Source organism: Diachasma alloeum, unplaced genomic scaffold, assembly GCF_001412515.2.
Source record: "Diachasma alloeum isolate Michigan unplaced genomic scaffold, Dall2.0 Dall_scaffold_00944, whole genome shotgun sequence".
Taxonomy (NCBI): Eukaryota; Metazoa; Arthropoda; class Insecta; order Hymenoptera; family Braconidae; genus Diachasma; species Diachasma alloeum.
In genome coordinates, this window is record NW_021681061.1 from 1 (window position 1) to 3,151 (window position 3,151).

The window sequence follows — 3,151 nt, forward strand, 5'->3', positions numbered from 1 at the left end:
TCGCACGAAATACCCTCAACGACGACATCCTTATCCACAAGTGTTCCTGACTGTGGATAAGCGCATGCGAGAGAATCAGGTGTTGCCACCAGGTCACGGAGCTGGACGTCAACGACATTGTGACGTCGAGAAAGTAGTCTTGGCACTCGTAGACGAAGACCCGACAACGAGTTGTCGGAGAATCGAGAGCGCGATGGGCTGCCCGAAGTCGACAGTGAATAGGATCCGGCGAGAGAATTTTCTCCATCCGTTCCACTCCACACGAGTTCCGAAACTCGAGCCAAGAGATGCAGGGCAGCGCCTGCACTACTATCAAGAGTTTCTAGCCTTGTATTACCGGAATGAAAACTTTTTATCCCAAATCCTGTGGACAGACGAAAGTCTGTTTACGAGAGAAGGCATTTTCAATCAGCATAATGTACATAATTATGCTGTTGAAAATCCTCACTCGGTGAGGGAAAAAAGTTTTCAGTCACGGTGGAAAGTGAACGTGTGGGGAGGAATAGTGGGTGACCGAGTCCTACTTTCCCAGCTACCGGATTATGTGAATGTGAGTATTCATCAAGCCCGCATTCGCACACATACGACATCGAGGCGGCAAAATAATGATTTTTTTCCATTTTTGTTTTTCTTCAGGGTCAACAGTACCTCGCATTAATCACGCAGACTCTTCCTGAAATGCTGGACGATGTACCACTTGCAGGTAGACCTCGGTGGTTCCATCAGGATGGAGCACCCCCTCACTGTGCTCGAGACGTCACCGCCTTTTTAAATGCTCAGTTCCCTGGACGTTGGTTCGGTCGTTATGGCCCACTTCACTGGCCTGCACGGTAAGATTACTCGAGAAAAATAAAGTGTTCTGGAAAATAATGAATTTCCATTGCCATTAAATCCCCGGAATTGACGCCGCTAGACTTCTTCCTTTGGGGCTATCTAAAGGACCAAGTCTACGAGACCGAGCCGGAGACCGTGGAGGAATTGGTGGCTCGACTGCATGCGGCCACTACCAATGTCAGTGCTGAGATGCTCCAACGAGTGAGGATGGATGTCCTTCGAAGGATTCATGCCTGCGTGGCTGCTGGAGGAGGCCATTTCCAGCACCTGCCAGCACGAGCTGCATTCACAATCGGCCCTTCTCAGGGCCATCAAAAATAAAACGTAGCGCAATAAAATAGTTTTGCTCTGGTTTCTTCTTCTTTGGTCATTAGGCCTGTCACCCATCTATCCACTTTCAAACTCCCCATCCTTATCCCCACTCTTCCAAAACAATTTCCAAAACCCAAAGAGGAAATTGATTTTTTTTTCCATTGTTTTTCTTTTCATGTCGGTTATTAGGCACGTCATCTATCCTCTCATCTACTCATAAACCCCCCATATTCATCGCCGCGCGTACAAAATCATTTCCAAAAGCGAAAAAGTAAATTAAAATAAAAATTTTTTTTTTTGTTTTTCGTTTTTTTTATGTCGGTTATGAGCTCGTCTTCCACCTATCCTCCCATCGACACACAAACCCCCCATCTTTATAACCGCGCGTCCTAAATCATTTCCAAAAGCGAAAAACAAAATGAAAATGAAAATTATTGTTTTTCTTTTGTTTTTCTTTTTTTTTTCATGTCGGTTGTAATGTCCAAATTATTTTAATTTGATTTTATCGCCTAAAATACCCGAAATTGTAGCGACTTAAATATTACTTTTCAACGTACATGAACGATGCTAGTGACCAGAGAATGCGCAACGTATGCATTTCTCAGGGGCCAACAGCACCCCAAAATGCAAGTTGACAAAAAAAATACAAAGAACAAAAGTTAGTTCGATGACCGAAGAATAAAGAAATGAAAATGACACCTCCCCCACTCTGGGATCCGGCCAATCGAACTTTTCCAAATCAGTCTCTAAAAACCCTCTCGCGAGTGACCATCAATTTCTTGGTGGAAAATTTCTTTGGAATCGGTCTGACTTTTGTTCGGTTTTCGAATAGAGTAATCAAAAATCGAACTATTCTCGAATTATAGTAGAGAATAGAAACCGGCAATAGATCAGGAATACAGTATTCTTTAACCGACGGTAAAAGTGTTTCTTACAAGTGAAGAGAACTTGTTGTGAACGACCGGTGGGTGTGGCTCAATTAGTTATAAGTGCTGGACATTTAAATTCTAACAATATAAAACCAAATTTCTCATAATAAGTGGAAGAAAGGCTTCTCGCCTAAGTATTTGTGATAGTTTACTGGCAGAGAAACGTGGCAGGATTGCCCTAGGAATCCACAGTCAAAAAGTTGACACCGCAATAGGATAAGGATTATAAATATCAAAATTATGTGAGTCCAATGAACAATCCAATCATAATAAATTCGATCACGGAAATCATTGCAAGGATAGAGATAGAAATTCTATTGATTTACTCATTGTTTTTGTGACCTAACGAAAAGTAAATAAATAAATACGTGAACTGAACTAACTTCAATTCTCTTCTTGTCTTTCCTATTTTTGAATAAACCAAAATTTGCATCTATTATCAATTCTCCAAGGTAAGAATATAAAAAAAAGCTTAGCGTCGTCCAAAATTTCAACTAAACAAATTCTAGCTTTATTAAGGAAAATTAATGAAAAGTAAATAAAGTTGTTCCTCGACGCTGATAGCTTCTCCGGACATAACACGGTTATGAGCATGTATCCCACTTATCCTCCCATCGACTCACAAACCTCCCACCATTATCGCCGCGCGTTCAAAATCATTTCCAAAACGCCAAAAAAAAATTAAAATTTTAATTATTGTTTTATTTTTCATTTTTTTTATGTCGATAATTGTCACGTCCTCTATCAATCCTCTTATCCAGTCATAAACATCCTATCTTTATCACTGCGCGTCCAAAAGCATTTCCAAAAGCAAGAAATGAAATTAAAATTAAAAAAATTTTTTTCTTTGTTTTTTTGTTTTTTTCCTCCATTTTTGGTTTTATTTTCATGTCGGTAATCAGTCACGTCATTCATCAATCCTCCTATCGACTCACAAACCTCCCATCTTTATCGCCGCGCGTCCAAAATCGTTTCCGAAACACAAAAAAAAAAATTAAAATTGGAATCATTATTTTTTTTCTTTGTTTTTCGTTTTTTTTAAATGTCAGTAATCACACACGTCATTCATCTATCCT

At 40.0% G+C, this 3,151-nt stretch overlaps 1 long non-coding RNA gene across 1 annotated transcript; it reads left to right on the top strand.

The window, feature by feature from the left end:
- The first annotated feature begins 523 nt into the window (after positions 1-523).
- Positions 524-1,101, top strand: LOC107045471. Its single transcript, XR_001461442.1, has 3 exons — positions 524-550; positions 637-830; positions 914-1,101. It is a non-coding gene; the product is annotated as an uncharacterized LOC107045471 (long non-coding RNA).
- Positions 1,102-3,151: the final 2,050 nt, after the last annotated feature.